At 39.0% G+C, this 19581-nt stretch overlaps 2 long non-coding RNA genes across 2 annotated transcripts in view; one reads left to right on the top strand and one right to left on the bottom strand.

Annotated features, from left to right (window-relative positions):
- The window catches only part of LOC132423576 (uncharacterized), a 30895-nt gene extending 18132 nt beyond the window's left edge, over nucleotides 1-12763 (bottom strand). The window contains exons 1-2 of the long non-coding RNA XR_009519007.1: nucleotides 12629-12763; nucleotides 12344-12482 (exon numbers count right to left, since the gene is read on the bottom strand). This is a non-coding gene — a long non-coding RNA (uncharacterized lncRNA). The remainder of the gene's footprint in view (nucleotides 1-12343; nucleotides 12483-12628) is intronic.
- Nucleotides 12764-17379: 4616 nt separating this feature from the next.
- On the top strand, nucleotides 17380-19581 carry LOC132423570 (uncharacterized). The gene is made up of 3 exons (XR_009519006.1): nucleotides 17380-17532; nucleotides 17643-17698; nucleotides 19514-19581. It is a non-coding gene; the product is annotated as an uncharacterized lncRNA (long non-coding RNA).

The following is a 19581-nucleotide window of genomic DNA, read 5'->3' as shown; positions in this document are numbered from 1 at the left end:
AAAAACCCAACCTTTTATCCCCACCTGACTACCCTACTTTTCACTATCTTCTTCCTGGTCACAGGCTCTGACCCAGTGCCACATGAGAGTCACACATTTCCGAGCATGGAAAGTAGAGCATATGCTCTGTCTCCATCATCCTCTCACTCTCCCTTTTCTCCCTCCTTCTGCCTCCTCCCCTCCCTTCTCTCTGTCATCTCCAGAGCCATCATTATCATCACTACTATTTTGAAACACTCAAGCAATGCCAGGCACAGTCTAGGTGCTTTATATGCATCATCTCAACATTAGTCACTTTGTCACAAACACTCTATTGTTGCAGAGGGCAGACAGCAGAAGCAAGAAGAACTATAATCCTGCAGCCTGTGGAACAAAAACCACATTCACAGAAAGACAGACAAGATAAAAAGGCAGAGGGGCTATGTACCAGATGATGGAACAAGATAATACCACAGAAAAACAACTAAATGAAGTTGAGATATGAAACCTCCCAGAAAAAGAATTCAGAATAATAATAATAGTGAAGATGATCCAGGACCTCGGAAAAAGATTGGAGGCAAAGATAGAGACGATGCAAGAAATGTTTAACAAAGACCCAGAAGAATTAAAGAACAAACACCTAGAAGAATTAAAGAACAAACAAACAGAGATGAACAATACAATAACTGAAATGACAAATACACTAAAAGGAAACAATAGAATAATTAAGGCAGAAGAACAGATAAGTGACCTGGAAGACAGAATTGTGGAATTCACTGCCATGCAACAGAATAAAGAAAAGGAATGAAAAGAAATTAAGACAGCCTAAGAGACCTCTGGGACAACATTAAATGCAACAACATTCACATTATAGGGGTCCCAGAAGGAGAAGAGAGAGAGAAAGGACCCGAGAAAATATTTGAAGAGATTATAGTCGAAAACTTCCCTAACATGGGAAAGGAAATAGCCACCCAAGTCCAGGAAGTGCAGAGAGTCCCATACAGGATAAACCCAAGGAGAAACACACCAAGACACATAGTAATCAAATTGGCAAAAATTAAAGACAAAGAAAAATTATTGAAAGCAGCAAGGGAAAAATGACAAATAACATACAAGCAAACTCCCATAAGGTTAACAGCTGATTTCTAAGCAGAAACTCTATAAGCCAGAAGGGAGTGGCGTGATATACTTAAAGTGAACAAAGGGAAGAACCTACAACCAAGATTACACTACTCAGCAAGGATCACATTCAGATTCAACAGAGAAGTCAAAAGCTTTACAGACAAGCAAAAGCTAAGAGAATTCAGCAACACCAAACCAGCTCTACAACAAATGCTAAAGGAATTTCTCTAAGTGGGAAACACAAGAGAAGAAAAGGACCTACAAAAACAAACCCATAACAATTAAGAAAATGGTCATAGGAACATACATATCGATAATTACCTTAAAAGTGTATGGATTAAATGCTCCAACCAAAAGACACAGGCTTGCTGAATGGATACAAAAACAAGACCCATCTATATGCTGTCTACAAGAGACCCACTTCAAACCTAGGGACACATGCAGACTGAAAGTGAGGGGATGGAAAAAGATATTCCATGCAAATGGAAATCAAAAGAAAGCTGGAGTAGCAATACTCATATCAGATAAAAGTAGACCTTAAAATAAAGAATGTTACAAGAGACAAGGAAGGATACTACATAATGATCAAGGGATCAATCCAAAAGAAGATATAACAATTATATATGCACCCAACACAGAAGCACCTCAATACATAAGGCAACTGCTAACAGCTATAAAAGAGGAAATTGACAGTAACACAATAATAGTGGGGGACTTTAACACCTCACTTACACCAATGGACGGATCATCCAAAATGAAAATAAATAAGGAAAGAGAAGCTTTAAATGACACAATAGACCAGATAGATTTAATTGATATTTATAGGACATTCCTTCCAAAAACAGCAGATTACACTTTCTTCTGAAGCACGCACGGAACATTCTCCAGGATAGATCACATCTTGGATCACAAATCAAGCCTCAGTAAATTTAAGAAAATTGAAATCATACCAAGCAACTTTTCTGACCACAACGCTATGAGATTACAGATGAATTACAGGGAAAAAAACATAAAAAATACAAACACATGGAGGCTAAACAATATGTTACTAAATAACCAAGAGATCACTGAAGAAATCAAAGAGGAAATCAAAAAATATCTAGAGATAAATGACATTGAAAACACGACGATCCAAAACCTATAGGATGCAACAAAAGCAGTTCTAAGAGGGAAGTTTATAGCTATACAAGCCTACCTCAAGAAACAAGAAAAATCTCAAACAAACAATCTAACCTTACACCTAAGAAACTAGAGAAAGAAGAACAAACAAAACCCAAAGTTAGCAGAAGGAAAGAAATCATAAAGATCAGAGCAGAAAAAAATGAAATAGAAACAAAGAAAACAATAACAAGATCAATAAAACAAAAAGTTGGTTCTTCAGAAGACAAACAAAATTGCTAAACCAATTACCAGACTCATCAAAAAAAAGACAGAGAGGACTCAAATCAATAAAATTAGAAATGAAAAAGGAGAAGTTACAACAGGCACCGCAGAAATACAAAGCATCCTAAGAGAATACTACAAGCAACTCTATGCCAATAAAATGGACAACCTGGAAGAAATGGACAAATTCTTAAAAAGGTATAACCTTCCAAGACTGAAACAGGAAGAAACAGAAAATATGAATAGACCAATCACAAGTAATGAAATTGAAACTGTGATTAAAAAATCTTCCAACAAACAAAAGTCCAGGACCAGATGGCTTCACAGGTGAATTCTATCCAACATTTAGAGAAGAGCTAACACCCATCCTTCTCAAAGTCTTCCAAAAAATTGCAGAGGAAGGAACACTCACAAACTCAGTCTATGAGGCCACCATCACGCTGATACCAAAACCAGATAAAGACACTACAAAAAAAGAAAATTACAGACCAATATCACTGATGAATACAGATGCAAAAATCCTCAACAAAATACTAGCAAACATAATCCAACAACATATGAAAAGGATCATACACCATGATCAAGTGGGATTTATCCCAGGGATGCAAGGATTCTTCAGTATATGCAAACCAATCAATGTGATACACCATATTAACAAACTGAAGAAGAAAACCATATGATCATCTCAATAGATTCAGAAAAGCTTTTGAGAAAATTCAACACCCATTTATGATAAAAACTCTCCAGAAAGTAGGCATAGAGGGAACATACCTCAACATAATAAAGGCCATATACGACAAACCCACAGCAAACATCATTCTCAATGGTGAAAAACTGAAAGCACTTCCTCTAAGATCAGGAACAAGACAAGGATGTCCAGTCTCACCACTATTATTCAACATAGTTTTGGAAGTCCTAGCCACGGCAATCAGAGAAGAAAAAGAAATAAACGGAATACAAATTGGAAAAGATGAAGTAAAACCGTCACTGTTTGCAGATGTCATGATACTATACACAGAGAATCCTAAGGATGCCACCAGAAAACTACTAGAGCTAATCAACGAATTTGGTAAAGTTGCAGGATACAAAATTAATGCACAGAAATCTCTTGCATTCCTATACAGTAATGATGAAAAATCTGAAAGAGAAATTAAGGAAACAGTCTCATTTACCATTGCAACAAAAAGAATAAAATACCTAGGAATAAACCTACCTAGGGAGACAAAAGACCTCAATGCAGAAAACTATAAGACACTGATGAAAGAAATTAAAGATGATACCAACAGATGGAGAGATATACCATGTTCTTGGATTGGAAGAATCAATACTGTGGAAATGACTCTGCTACCCAAAGCAATCTACAGATTCAATGCAATCCCTATCAAATTACCAATGGCATTTTTTACAGAACTAGAACAAAAAATCTTAAAATTTGTATGGAGACACAAAAGATCCCGAATAGCCAAAACAGTCTTGAGGGGAAAAAACGGAGCTGGAGGAATCAGACTCCCTGACTTCAGACTATACTACAAAACTACAGTAACCAAGACAATATGGTACTGGCACAAAAACAGAAACATGATCAATGGAACAAGATAGAAAGCCCAGAGATAAACCCATGCACCTATGGTCAACTAATCTATGACAAAGGAGGCAGGGATATACAGTGGAGAAAAGACAGTCTCTTCAGTAAGTGGTGCTGGGAAAACTGGACAGCTATATGTAAAAGAATGAAATTAGAACACTCCCTAACACCATACACAAAAATAAACTCAAAATTGATTAGAGACCTAAATGTAAGACCAGACACTATAAAACTCTTAGACGAAAACATAGGAAGAACACTCTTTGACATAAGTCACAGCAAGATCTTTTTTGATCCACCTCCTAGAGAAATGGAAATAAAAATAAACAAATAGAACCTAATGAAACTTCAAAGCTTTTGCATAGCAAAGGAAACCATAAACAAGACGAAAAGACAACCCTCAGAATGGGAGAAAATATTTGCAAATGAATCAATGGACAAAGGATTAATCTCCAAAATATATAAACAGCTCATGCAGCTCAATATTAAGAAAATAAACAGCCCAATCCAAAAATGGGCAGAAGACCTAAATAGACATTTCTCCAAAGAAGACATACAGATGGACAAGAAGCACATGAAAAGCTGTTCAACATCACTAATTATTAGAGAAATACAAATCAGAACTACAGTGAGGTATCACCTCACACTGGTTAGAATGGGCATCATCAGAAAATCTACAAACAACAAATGCTAGAGAGGGTGTGGAGAAAAGGGAACCATCTTACACTGTTGGTGGGAATGTAAATTGATACAGCCACTGTGGAGAACAGTATGGAGGTTCCTTAAAAAGCTAAAAATAGAACTACCATATGACCCAGCAATCCCACTACTGGGCATATACCCAGAGAAAACCATAATTCAAAAAGACACATGCACCCCAACGTTCATTGGAGCACTATTTAGAATAGCCAGGTCATGGAAGCAACCTAAATGCCCATCGACAGACGAATGGATAAAGAAGATGTGGTACATGTATACAATGGAATATTAGCCATAAAAAGGAACGAAATTGGGTCATTTGTAGAGACATGGATAGATCTAGAGACTTTCATACAGAGTGAGGTAAATCAGAAAGAGAAAAACAAATATCATATAGTAACACATATGTGTGGAACCTAATAAAATGATACAGATGAACCAGTTTTCAAGGGAGAAATAGAGACACAGATGTAGAGAACAATCGTATGGGCACCAAGGGGGAAAGTGGTGGCAAGGGGGTGGTGGTGTGATGAATTGGGAGATTGGGATTGAGATATATAAATTAATATGTGTAAAATGGATAACTAATAAGAACCTGCTGTATAAAAAAATAAATAAAATTCTAAAATTAATTAAAAAACAACCTCCCCCCAAACCCACTCTTTAGTTGAGGATATCAACTAAGAAAATAAGCCTACATTATTTTTACTGTAATTAGAAGGTGAATCTTAAGTGGATTATCTTAACACTATTAAAACAAACCAGTGGTTCAAAACTGGAGGTGATTTTATACACTCCTCCAACCCAAGGACATTTGTCAATATCTGGAGACGTTTTTGGTTGTCATAATTTGGGGTGGGGGATGCTATTGGAGTCTAGCTGGGTGAGGCCAGGGGTGCTGCTAAATATTCTGGAATACACAAAACAGCCCCCCATATCAAAGAATTATCTGGCTCAAAATGTCAAGAGTGCTGAGGTTGATAAGCTCTAAGATAAACTAATTTTTTATAGGGTTTGGAAACAATGCACCATTAAGAAAATCTTAGGTTACCATGGACTCTTTTACATCAAATTATACAATTTTTAAAACATCATCAATTTTTCCACCTTGCTGCAATCATCAGAACTACATTTCAAAGCATTTAAAACAAGTCAAAATTCTTTATATCTCCATAAACTGAAGAGCAAAAAAAGTAGGTCTTTAGCATTATAAAAAAATATAATTTTGTTAGTTAAAAAATGTTACTAGCTCAATGAACAATGACTTCTTTTATTTTAAAAAAAACCTGGAAAAATGTCATTGTTTTGTAACTTTTTCTGTTTAACCTTCCATCTTGCTGACAAGCACTAAACTGAACCTGTTTACTATCCTTTAAGATGAAACACTTATTTCTCATCTTCTCTTTAATCAAAGGGCCTTTTCATCATTGTAAAGGCAGGATTAAAAGAAAAATTTTAAAACCCTCTGTTTCAGGCAAAGAACAACAACAATATCAGCCAACAATAACAAGAACCAAAAAAGCCAATCGTTTTCTTTCATTTCTGGTATTTTTTTTAAAGATTTTTTTTTATGTGGACCAGTTTTAAAGTCTTTATTGAATTTGTTACAATATTCTTCTGTTTCATGTTTTGATTTTTGGGCCGCAAGGCATGTGGGATCTTAGCTCCCTGAGCAGGGATCAAACCTGTACTCCCTGCACTGGAAGGTGAAGTCCCAACCACTGGACTGCCAGGGAAGTCCCTCATTTCTGGTACTTAAGCTCATATTCGTCGATCTAACTTATTCTGTGGAACATTTTTCTTATTCTGTATCTTAAATAGTGTCAGTTTTCCCCTGGCTTTCCTAAAAAGCTTCATTTCCCCCAAAGTTTATATTATCCTGCTTTCCCAAAAAGCTTATATTCTCTTCTAAAATTCACCTCTATACCCATAGTCCGAGTCCCACTTCTTTTTTTTTTTTTTTTTTTTTTTGGTACGCTGGCCTCTCACTGTTGTGGCCTCTCCCGTTGCGGAGCACAGGCTCTGGATGCACAGGCTCAGCGGCCATGGCTCGCAGGCCCAGCTGCTCCGCGGCATGTGGGATCTTCCCAGACCGGGGCACAAACCTGCGTCCCCTGCATCAGCAGGCGGACTCTCAACTACTGCACCACCAGGGAAGCCCCCGAGTCCCACTTCTTGATGGCTTTCACACTTGAGATTCCTTCAGGTGTACAGCCAGCTCTGGGCTTAGCCAAATTGGCTTCGATTTTATAATACATGCCCAAAATTGCCTGGAGAAATATTGGTGCCCGGAACGAAATCCAAGCATTACTTATTTTTAAATTCCATAATCCTTTTCGTTTAAGCACTCCTCTTCCTCTCCCTTCATCCCTGTTTCCAAATTAAATCAGCTTTCAAGTTAGGGCTCATTTTAGAGCCACAAAGTCTTGTTTATCCTAGAAACTTGGCCAGCAGGTTTTGAATTCTGAACAGTATGCCCTACTTAAGAGGGGAGTTTAGGGGAAGAGAAAATAGCTTTTCCAGAAACATGTCGCTAAAATTTTTACCAATCTACTTTTAAAATTTGGAATGATTTCTTCCTTCCTTAGTTTCCAAGAAAGTCAGGTTGAAGGCCATTGTTGCTTGATGACTTCCAAAAGCAGCACTGTCCTATGTTTGTAAACAGGTTGTTTCTTACTAAAGACCTTCATCCTCTATCTAGTCCTCAGTATCTCCTGCCTTTGTCCATTCATCAGTAGTTTATATTATTTCTTGAAGGAAATGGTGATCAGATACTTGTACTGTAATAATTGAAAATACAAGTCAGCTCTAAAGAGATTGATGATTTCCTTCTTGGCGTTCTGCTTGTGATTATAGTTGACATTTCCAAGGAAATATTGGATCCTTGTATTTGGCAGTGGTCCCCAATTGTAAACTTGCTCCAGATGTGATTGAAGTAATCAGGGTGATTTAACAACAAAAAGTACAAATATGAGCATAACTTACCCACTTTCCCCACAACTATTTTGCTTAATATAAATAAATATTTGGAGTAAGACAAAGAAATCTATTCACCAAGGTACAAGTTAGGCTCTCTTCTCACATTAAACCCAAGCATGAAATATCACCATTTAACTATTATTTCTCCCATAAAGATTTTTTTAAACTTCTTCCATTTAGAGTTTGGAAATCAAATGCCTAAACATAGCTTCTGCCTGTCCTAATTACATCTGCCTTCACAGCAACTATATTCTTCATTTAATCACCTTGCTATTAATTCTAATCCTCTAATAAAAGACTCTTTCTTGGGGTTGCATCCTGATATTCCTAAAGTCCAGATTTTTTCTTAAGACTTTTTCTCTGTGTTTTCTTTTCTTAGTTCCCCAAATGGAGAAAACTAAAGAACTTATTGTCTTGTAATAATCTCTTCTCAATCAAGAAAAAATTCCTAAGAAGCCACATCTTCAAAGAACATGTCATCTTTTCCCAAGCCCCTTAATTTCCGTCCTATTTTCTATCTCTTTGTTTCTCTGCAGTGCCGTCTTGGAATATCTTCCAATTTGCTTTCTAGCTCATCAGTTTTCTCTCCATCTATATCTAATTGCTGTTTAACCTCTATATTTCAGGTTTTAGTTCAACCATATTTGTCATTTTTAGAAGTTATATTTATTTTTCAAATCTGCCTTTTCTTTGAAAAAACAGTACCTTGCTATTTTCTTAGGATTTCAAGTCTTTCTTTCAAGCCTTTAATTATTTTTACAATACCTGTTTTTTTAAGACATATTTTTAGTTAAGACGTATGTTGTTGAAGTTGAAGTTCAACAACTGAAGTTCTTGGGCTTTCCTACCCCTGTTGCAGTGCCTGCTGGTTCTTGCTGGTGGTAGATGGCTTCCAGGGCCACCCCAACACATAACTCCAGGAGCTTTGTTCTCACCACCGTGCATGTGCCCCTGCTGTGTGCAACACACAACCTAGGCAGGCACCTGTGGTGGGCCTAATGGGGTCTGCCTTGTTTGGTACATTTCTACTGGTAAATTATCTTTAGTAGGGATATTTTTTCCTGTGGGAACCCCATAGAAGTTGCTTTCCGGTTTCACATTATTTCTGCCAAGCATTCCAAGAGTATTATCAGGGATCTATTTTTTATATTATTTCTCACCTTGGGGGTTTCTGGACCATTCAGGTGGTATCAGTTCAACCCTCAGATCTGTGCAAGGTGAAAGACAGTTTCAGTTTCTTGGAAGGCTTCTCAGGAAACAGACTCAAGCTTCCTTTCATTTCCTTGAGTTGGTAGCTTTCTTTCTCTCTTGTCATTCTTACACTGTTAGACAATACACTTCTGTTGTTTAAGCCACCCAGTTAGTGGTACTTTTGTTATGGCAGCTCTAGTAAATTAATACATTACTATTAGTCCAGAATTGAAAACAACCCAAGTGTTTATCAAGTGGTAAAAGGATAAACATATAATGGTACATCTGTACTGTGGAATACTACTCAGTAGTAAAAAGGAATGAACTTCTGATACATGAAGCAACATGAATGATCTCAAAAGCATTCATGCCAATTGATATAAGCCAAAAACAAAAGGCTGTGTGTCACATATTTTCACTTTTATGACATTCTTGAAAAGGCAAATCTATAGGGACAAAAATCAGATCAGTGGTTGCCAACAGCCAATGAAAAGGAAAAAGGGATTAACCACAAAAGGGCACAAGGGGACTTTTGGGGAGCAAAGGAAATATTCTATATTTTGATTGTAGTGTTGGATACATAACAATATATTTGTCAAAACTCACACATAAAAGAGTAAATTTTATCGTATGTAAATTACACTTCAACAGCCTGACTTTTTTTAAGTCTAAAATCTTTTCAAAATTGAGGTATAGTTGATTTACTATATTATATAAGTTTCAGGTGTACAACATAGTGATTCACACTCAATAGCTTGACTTTTAAAAATTAAATTATATTGCAAAAAAATACGAAGATGAAAACCACAGTATCATGTAATCTCATCACCTAAATATAATCACTATGAACATTTTGCTATATATGTCTAGCTTTTATATATAAAAATAGGTTTATAAACTTAGGTTCACATTGTATATACAGTTTTATAATTTATTTATTTCATTTAATAAAATATTATAAATACTAATATTCTTCTGAAACTTTATTTCTGACTGTTCTACTTTATGGTATATGCTTTTTTCAACCAATTCTCTATTGTTGAAAATTAAGGCTTTCCCTGCAGTGTTTTGCTGTTATAAACAATGCTTCAATCAATACCTTTAAAACTTAGTTGTTATACACATTTAGAAAAATGGAATAATAATGTTTATTAAACAACAATTATAAAGGTATCATATGATATACTGATATAAAGCTACTGGTTTAGGGCTTCCCTGGTGGCGCAGTGGTTGAGAGTCCGCCTGCCGATGCAGGGGACATGGGTTCGTGCCCTGGTCTGGAAGGATCCCACGTGCCGTGGAGCGGCTGGGCCCGTGAGCCATGGCCGCTGGGCCTGCGCATCCGGAGCCTGTGCTCCACAATCGGAGAGGCCACAACAGTGAGAGGCCTGCGTATCGCAAAAAAAAAAAAAAAAAAAAAGCTACTGGTTTAAAGTTGATCTGTTTCGTATATATCCCCATTGCTCTACACTTTTAAGTACTGTCTTCTTCCTGAGAGGAATTTAGAGAGGCTGAATAGCACAGTGGAAATTACATGGGTGCTGGAATCAGGGCACCTTAGTTTGTGCCCCCGCTCTGCCTCTTTGTGACTGAGTGATCAGCATGCACACTAGCTTTCCCATCTGTAAAGAATCCTATGTGGTCCACGCTGTTGGTTGGCTAACCAGATTTCCTTGCCAAAATGCTTCACTCTTGCTCACCTTCACTATAGATGACCTGGAAAAGCTAAATAGTTGCTTTTCCACTCTCCTTTGCAGCAAGGATGGCTGAGTGACACAGTTCTGGCCAATGAAAGGTCCTTTGGGAAAGTTTTTGTTTTTCTAATAAAAGCAAAGACGTTCCTGGTACCTGCTCCTTTCCTTACTCCTTCTTCCAGACTTAAACACCAATGTGATGCCTGGAGCAACTGTCACATTATGAGGGTGAGAGGCCAGCATTCTTATCAGAATGGTGAAGTGGGAGGTAGAAGGAACATGTGTCCTTGATGACACTGTTGGGCCCCACACCAGTTTCAGAATGCCACGTCCCAGCCTCGCGTTAAATGAGAAAAACAACCTCCATCTATTTAGGCCAAGTTTCCTGTTACATGTAGATAAAGGATTCTAACTGACATATATTGTTGTGAAGGACAAATGAGGTGTGTATGGGATTGTGCTTTGGAAAATGGGAACCAACATAAACATTTCAGATACTAGTTGCTGGTCAATTAAATATAGAATTAATAGCATACAGACCGTCTTTATTTGGGATCTTTTTTCTCTCTCTAAGCCTCTCATTCATCAAAAGTTTATATTACATTTCTTATACTCTTTCAACCTTTTTTTCAGTTATTTACTACTGATTGATTATTTTCAGAAACTTTTTATGATTAAACCAAAGTATACTGTGCATTGCAATTTTTGGAAAAGAAATAAAATTAGTTGCCTTATTCAGTGAAATGAGTGTTGTACCAAACAGTACCATACCTATATCATTAAAAGTAAGATTATGAATTCCATTGTCATATTAATGGATAAAAAAGATGTGGTACATATATACAATGGAATACTACTCAGCCATAAAAAAGAGTGAAATAACACCATTTGCAGCAATGTGGATGGACCTGGAGATTATCAAACAAAGTGAAGTCAGTCAGAGAAAGACAAATACCATATGATATCACTTGTATGTGGAATCTAAAATATGACACAATGAACCTATCTACAAAACAGAAACAGGCTCACAGACATAGAGAACAGACTTGTGGTTGCCAAGGGAGAGGCGGTTGGGGGAAGAAAGGACTGGGAGTTTGGGATTAGCAGATGCAAACTAGTATATATAGGGTGGATAAACAACAAGGTCCTACTGTATAGCACAGGGACCTATATTCAATGTCCTGTGATAAACCATAATGGAAAAGAAGATGAAAAAGAATGTATATATATAAAGCTGAATCACTCTGCTGTACAGTAGAAATGAACACAACAGTGTAGATCAACCATACCTCACTACAATAAATTAAAAAAAGAAAAGAATTCCACTGTCAAAAGCAAAGATCCCGATTGCCAGCATCATCTCAATCCCAACAGTTGAGTCAAACCTCTTTAGGAGGGTGGTGCAGCCAAACAGTCCTAAACTATTGCTCCGAGAACATCATTTCCTGAGCTAGGAATTCTCATTCCACTTCCTTAGATGAGAAGTGTTGGAAACAAATGCTGATTATGATTTGAGGATGTAGAGCTCCACATTTATCATCATTCTTTACAGGGTGTTTAAAGAGAAAAGATGAACACTTTGAACAAGTCTGTAGCCACAGAGGCTCAGCTTTCTCACTTTAATATGGGATTGCGGTCGAGGTATTTATCTACCTACCCTGAGGGATATCATTAAGTGTCACAGTAATGTAAATAAAGTCTTGGTACTTACTGGGTGCTTCTTAAACAGAAGCTTGGCTTGCATACCAGGAAAGGCAGCTACCTCTGCATTCCTGAACATCGAAGCTCAGATCCCCTTTATTTAAATCACCCTCATTGGGTGATCTTGGACAAAGCCTCATATTTCTCATCTGTAAAATACAATGATAATAACAGTACCTACTTTATAAGCGTGTTGTGAAAGATTAGTGATGCAATCCTGCTAAAGTGCTTAGCATGGTCCCTGGCACACGGCTATGTTTAATAAGTGTCAGCTGTTATTATCATCAGTACTTACCCTTCTGCTCTGTTGGTGCTTTCGCTTTAGCGTATAAACACATCAAGTTTTCTTCCATCTTAAACTAAAGTAATAGACCTTAGATATTACCTCTTATTTTTTTTCGCCTGTCCAGTTATTTCTTCTCTGTTCATATCCCCCACCTTGCCCCTAGCCACATACACAGAGCCTAGGTGAAGGCAGAGTCAGTCCCGTCTACCTGACTACGGCCCAGGGCCAGGGCAAGCACGGCACAGGGGAAGGACAGGAGGTTAACAGCCAGAGGGTCATCGCTCTGAAGCTCCACAACTTCCTAGGTGTGTTTACCTTGGGCAAATTTCTTGTCATCTCTGAATGTCAGCTGCCTCGCCAATAAGTTGGGGATGTGAACATCTGCCTTGCAGGACTGCATGCAGTGAGGTTAAAACAGATAATGCAAAACAAAACAAAAGAAAAAAGGGACTTCCCAGAGGTCTAGTGGTTAAGACTCCGTGCTTCCAATATGGGAGGTGAGGGTTCGATCCCCGGTCAGGGAACTAAGATCCCACATGCTGCACAGCATGGCCCATAAAACAAAACAAAAACAAAAAAACAAAAACAGATAATGCACGTAAAGTACACAGCACAATTTCTGGAACATAGCAGGTACTCAATGAGTGGTTAGATATAATTATTACCTAAAATATAAAGCGCATTATAACTTGCAATCTATATCCATAGATATAGAGCAGAAGGAAGGAAAGAACCCAGCTAAGACAGAGGAGAAGCAATCAGAGGGGCACAGGAGACGCAGGGAAGATCAGTGTTGCTACAAGAGTGAAGCAATATTCCAGAAGGAGTGCAGAATCAATATTAAATGCTGTAATGATAGAAAAGAATGTAAAATGTTTAAAAAAGGAAGAAAAGCAAAGTTATATTTAACTTGGCTGTGCTATGTTCTTAGTTTTATTTTTTCTTTGTTTTTGTTTTTAGCAGATTTACCTTTTTATTCAGTCTTCCTGGTGCTAATAGTAAAATCATTCTGACTTCCCTGACCACAGGCTAGCTAGATTTTGTGGAAAAGTTGCCTGAGAGATTGGGAGCTTGTTTAGGAAGCTCACTGGACCTGAAATACAGCTACAGAAAACCTGCAAGACACATAATTCCCAGCAGGATGCTCAGGGGTCTTTGACATAAGGTCCTTTCCTGATTTGCCGCATTCGATATTTTTTCACTTTTACATGGGGCAAAAAGCCACAGAAAGATAGCTCTTACTTTTGCGTCCCCCTCCTCCCTCCCCGGAACATTGGCTATAACCTAGCAGCACTGGGTTTTTAAAGGACAAACTGTTCTCCCTTAAACCCAAACTGCCAACTTTAAATGAATGTGTGTGTCTGCCTCCGTGGCATTCTTTCATCATTCAGTTTTGCTGGTGGCAGATCACAGTTCCATCTTTAAAAATAAAATACATTGCAATAGTTTCTTAATTAAAAACCCTTTGAATCATGCTTACTGAAATCTATTACATGGATTTAACTGATCGGCAGGGAAGAGATTTTCTGTTCCCAGTGGAATAAAAGAATTCAGAAAGGAAATGAATGGTTGAAAGTGTTCCCGCAATGAAATCCCTCTCTTTAACACATGTCACACTGAGAAATTATCGACTGGAAAGTTTACTTAACTTCACTCAAGTAAGAAAGAACAAACTGGTCACTCAGGGAGCCCAGGCCCTGGGGAAGAGCTGGGTGCACATCCCAGCTCCCATTCTTACCAATGCGTTTTTCTTTGAGACTCAGAAACTGAATTTATTCAAAAGTCATGTGGGGAAAATACTAAGCATCTAATAGGGTGGTTGAAATGATGATTGCACCTAGTGTGTGATCCGGGCCATTTTATCAGGAAATGATTCTTAACTCTTGTATCATCCAGTCTCATAACAAGAATTCAGGAGAAACTTTCGTCCTTATGGAGCCCCTTTGCTCCACTAGAGGTACAGATGAGTGATAACGAGCATTAAAAATCCTGATGCTATGCTCTCAAGGTTCTCGGTCTAATTTGGCATCTGATCTTGACAAGAGCTTTTTCTGAAGCATTTTAAGTCCAGAGAAACTGAGGTATGACCATGTGACCAGTGCCCCAGGGACACAAGGAGTGAACAGACCAGGTGGAGATATCTAGGTCCCATTTTCTTTTTGCTGTAATATACTGACTCCTAAAGAGCAGAAATATAAGCAATAAATAAAGAGATTGGAAGAAGCTTAAAAAAAATTTAAGGTAAGTTATTTAATAATCACTTAAAATAAGTTCAGGTTGATTATTAATCTTCCACTATCAGACTAAAAGCAATACAATGGGAATATTTCAATAACTTTTTATCACTGTCTATTGAAAACATTCTGCTTTTCTGTGAAAGTAAAGTTTATACTAATTACCTGCCAGGAAAAAAATCAGTATAAATTTAATATAGATCAGGGCTAAAATTGCTTAACTTTTATATGATTTCCATGAGGTGGAACCGCGGGTGAGTAGAGGCATGGGAGAATATGGGAGATGCCGTGGTGCCAGGGGGAGGGCGGTGCTAGACTCTGTAACCCATTCATGGATTGACAAGTCAATTTCCACAGTTTCCTCCTTTGTAAGATGGGGTTAATGGCACTTATCTCTCAGGATGGTCATAAGGTTCAAAACAAACATGAGTTGGTAAACGTAAAAATATGTTTACATACAGAGGTACTATTCAGAGAAATAAGGCAATATTTTATCTATTTATAAATGTTCTCAAAAGCCCACAGTTTTTGCTCATGTGTTTTTACACACCAAGCTCAGTCCATCGTGTTGCTCTTGTGGCACGGGGCTCTCTGAGACTCTCATCACCCCTCCACTGAGCACTGACCATTTATTTAATTAACAGTAGATCAAGAACCACCTCGACTCCACCCCAAAGATCACAAGTGGATTGTGCTCCATCAATAACTGATAAACTTTTAGTGTATGAGAAGCCATATATACATGGCTTTATATATATATATATATAAACTGAATCACTGTGCTGTGCACCTGAAACTAATACAACATTATAAATGGACTATACTTCAATAAAATATAAATTAAAAATAAAATAAAAAAGAAGCATGTTTTTCTTCTTTGATGCAAGCCATGAGAACTCAGCATTTTCCTACAGAAAAATGTAAATGATAAGTAGAGGCCCCCAAAACCCATAAAAGTTTATGTTACCGATGTTCTTACTATTGGCTATTGTGTACTCAGTTTTTTTTCCCTCTATGTGGGTGAGAAGGGAAGTCTAAGTCATCAGGAAGTTGTCTCTGTCTTCCCCTTAACCCCTAACTTTGAAATATCTGTCCCATGCCTAGCACAGTCCTGCGCACACAGAAGTCCCTAGAATATTTATTAGATGAATGTCCCACCATGTTTCCTTCCATGGTAATAAATATTGCCTAAACACGGTGAGGAAGATATTACTTTGGGGGCACTGAACTAGAGTTGCTAGCTATCTCACATCTCCTTCTAAGGGAATCTTTTTTGCCAGTAGGCTTTTCTTTTCTTTTTTTTCTTTTTAACATCTTATTGGAGTATAATTGCATTACAACGGTGTGTTAGTTTCTGCTTTATAACAAAGTGAATCAGCTACACATATACATATATCCCCATATCTCCTCCCTCTTGCGTCTCCCTCCCACCCTCCCTATCCCACCCCTCTAGGTGGTCACAAAGCCCCGAGCTGATCGCCCTGTGCTATGCGGCTGCTTCCCACTAGCTAGCTATGTTACATTTGGTAGTATATGTAAATCCATGCCACTCCCTCACTTCGTCCCATCTTACCCTTCCCCCTCCCTGGCTTTTCTATTCTAAATAGTCCCCTCATCCCCACCCCCACGCAAAAACAAAACAAAACAAAAAAAACACATAATTAAACGGATTGAAGTTGAATTTCTGTCCCAAGGGCAGAACTTCGGTGGGCCACTGGACAACGTCCAACTGGTGTGGTCGGCTTGAATGAATGAGCTCAGCCAATCAAATCTCTCAAGAACATAGTCTGGGGCACTTCCCTGGTGGCACAGTGGATAAGAATCCACCCGCCAATGCAGGGGACATGGGTTCGAGTCCTGGTCCGGGAAGATCCCACATGCTGCGGAGCAACTAAGCCCGTGTGCCACAACTACTAGCCTGTGCTCTAGAGCCCGAGCACCACAACTACTGAGCCTGCATGCCACAACTACTGAAGCCCAGGCACCTAGAGCCTGTGCTCCACAATGAGAAGCTACTGCAGTGAGAAGCTCGCACACTGCAATGAAGAGTAGTCCCTGCTCACCGCAACTAGAGAAAGCCCGTGCGCAGCAACGAAGACCCAATGCAGCCAGAAATAAATTAATTAATTAAAATAAAATAAAATAAAATAACGTGGCCTGGGAGACAGACACTGAGTCAGTAAGCAGAGCTGAAAGGCCCTGTGCTAGGAGGTAGGCTCAGGCCTGGGGTGACCATGGGGGACCAGATGAAAGCTGAAGTCAGCAGGAAGATACTGGTAAAGTAGAGAACAGAGCTGACATGCTGAGAAGCAGAGCCACCATGAGTAAGATTTCGCAGCTCTTGAGAAGCAGGGAAAATAGTTCATTTTTCAAAAGGTCAGTTTCAGTTTCAATTTAGGAGAACACTTCTCATATCCTGCTTCCCTACCCACCACTCCCCTCACACACACACTTTTCTTTTTTCTTTTCTTCTTGAGGAGACTTGAATGGAAATCTGTACCTTGAAACTAAAACAGGAGAATTTCTGTGCTCAACCTAAGGAAGAGTTATACCCTCAGCCCTCACACAGCCTCTGGAGGAGTCTTGGATTGCCCTCAGGGTTAGTCCGGGACTCCCGGGTAACATCGCAGGCCACAGAGCAGCTGCTCATGTTTCTTGCGAGAGGTTAAATAAAACGAGGTATGTGAAAGTGTCCTGTAAAGTATATGTCTTTGGTTGCGTGATAAAGAATTGAATAAGGAGTGTCAGCTCCAGGGAAGTGCTCAGGCTATATCTGCTCTTGTTTTTAGTGTCTGATGCTCCTCCTGACAGAAGCTGACCTTCAGGAAGAATAAGATTCCATAAGGTAAGTCCATTAAGGCGGAGCTAAGAAACCAAACACGACCAATTATGAGACTTGTCCATGTGAAAATCCCAGGAGAGCAAATAATAATGGAAAATGAAGTTTTCCCTTGCTTTTAACTTCAGGAAGAAAAAAATGATGAGAGGGGCTTCCCTGGTGGCACAGTGGTTGAGAGTCTGCCTGCCGATGCAGGGGACACAGGTTTGTGCCCCGGTCTGGGAAGATCCCACATGCCACGGAGTGGCTGGGCCCGTGAGCCATGGCCGCTGAGCCTGTGCGTCCGGAGCCTGTGCTCCGCAACAGGAGAGGCCACAACAGTGAGAGGCCCGCGTACCGCAAAAAAAAAAAAAAAAAAGATGAGAATCAATAGTCAATGAGTAAGGAAAACAGCACAGAAAAAGACATTTCTAAATTGATAATTAAGTACCTGTTCCTTAGGAAGGAACTTCCATGGAAACTTGAAGGAAAAATGGAAAAAACATAAAAAGCATGATCTGATCAGATCCCAAAGTGGATCCTTATTTAAAAAATAAAACAAAACAAAAGCAGACAGTATCACTGTGCAGAGGCGAGCTCAGGAATGTAGGGCAAGAAAAGGACAACAAAACTCTCCAAATGCAGGAAGCAAATGGGGACCAGGCAGGCTTTCATAACAGAAGGTGATGAGGTAGTAAACATGTTCATAACATCTCCCTGTATCAGGAGACACAAACAATTGACTGGGTTAAGTCAGGCTTTTAAGGGAAAGATAAAAGAGCAGAGAGTAAAACAAAAGACTGTTTATAGACACCTAGAACATTGAGTGTATTCAAACCAGCAAGGTCTGATGGCAGGGACCCTAAATCTTTTTTAAAAGTCCAGTTTTCTTAGGAAATCTCAAGAAACTCTCAAAAGAGAACTAATTTTAATTATTCTAAATTAAAAATAGATATAAGTATGTGGCATATAATTAATTTAGACAAGGCTAACAATTTTGTAAAGTCAGGCATACAAGAATACTGTATCCAACTTCTGATTGGTTAGAAATCATTAGAAATCACTGTCCGACCAAGCCTAGTTCTTCTACCCTGATCTATCACAGCCCTTGTAACACAGGCCCGATGCTCTTTTTCAAACTGGGCTATTGTTTGGTCTTTCGAAAGTGTCTCACTTTTTCTTTCCGTCCTTCCTTTCATATCTCCATATCCCACCCCCTAATCCCCTATAGAAATCCTACCCATTAATAGCTGGAAGAAAACCAGCTTAACATGCCATATAATAAGGATTCACGGGATGTTCATGGCACTAGTGGTAGAATCTGTAGGATGAAAATTGCCAACTATGTTATTGTGATAAGTGTGGTTTGACACTATCTAGATGATAGCATGACATTTGGAGCTCTCAGAACTGCCACGAGGGCTGTCCCTATACACATTCACGTCTCATAAAAGCCTTCCTCTCCAGGCAGGGACAAGCTCCTGGGCTATACTTTGTAGCTGCAGCTGCTGGGTCCTACCCTTGTAAGTCCCTCTCTCTCCCACTAGGGAGAGGATGCCCCAGTGCCCAGGGCCAGCTCCCATTGGACAGCACCAGACAAGCACTGGATGGAAGAGAATGTGCAGGGGTCAATGGCTTAAGATCCACGCCCCCCCTCCCAGCTTCCTGCTTTGGGTAAAAGGGTGGTGGGAGGCAGCCACAGAGGAAATAGACATGTTTAATGTGAAAGTGATTCCGCGTGCCTTGTCATTAGACACAAGGTACACTGAAAGAACCCAAGGCAGACCTATAACCAGTCGCAACCCGAGGACCTGAGCAACTGTTAACATGTCATCTCTTTAGGTCTCTTTACAGATGCATCTCCCCTGTGAAGCCCCCCCGTTCACGAGGGACACCCACCTCCCCTGGGC

This window comes from Delphinus delphis, chromosome 1 (genome assembly GCF_949987515.2).
Source record: "Delphinus delphis chromosome 1, mDelDel1.2, whole genome shotgun sequence".
NCBI lineage: Eukaryota > Metazoa > Chordata > Mammalia > Artiodactyla > Delphinidae > Delphinus > Delphinus delphis.
This window is presented reverse-complemented; position numbering and strand designations above follow the sequence as displayed.